Below are 407 nucleotides of genomic sequence, written 5' to 3'. Positions count from 1 at the left end.
GAGAAAGGGGGGGAACTGGGGAGTGGCGCAACCACGTGGGCAACCACGCCAGCCTTGGGGCTGGAGGATGAGGCGGCAGAGGGCGGTGGCTGGGAGCCTCGTGCGGAGGAAGGCTGGGATCAACTCCTTTTGGTGGGTCTGAGAGCTCGGCTACGGGCCGAGGGGGTCCCAGGGTCGTTTTTCCCAGGGACAGGGGCCCGCGGGGGTTAACGTGGGCCGCGTGGGTCAGGCGGGGAGATGGGTTATTGGGATGGGGAGCGCAGCTTGCTTTCGGGGGGGGCAAAGGGCTCGTCTCGGTGGTGAAGGTGTGGTGTATAGTGGTGTTGGCTGGTGGGAAGGGAAGGGAAGGAGCACCCGGGGAAGGTCCAGGATAAGTTGCGGAGCATCAGCGCGGCACCCTGAGCGCT

The sequence above is a fragment of the Phaethon lepturus genome, unplaced genomic scaffold (assembly GCF_000687285.1).
Source record: "Phaethon lepturus isolate BGI_N335 unplaced genomic scaffold, ASM68728v1 scaffold32573, whole genome shotgun sequence".
Classification (NCBI taxonomy): domain Eukaryota; kingdom Metazoa; phylum Chordata; class Aves; order Phaethontiformes; family Phaethontidae; genus Phaethon; species Phaethon lepturus.
The sequence above is the reverse complement of the archived record's forward strand: the minus strand, read 5'-3'. Positions refer to the sequence as shown.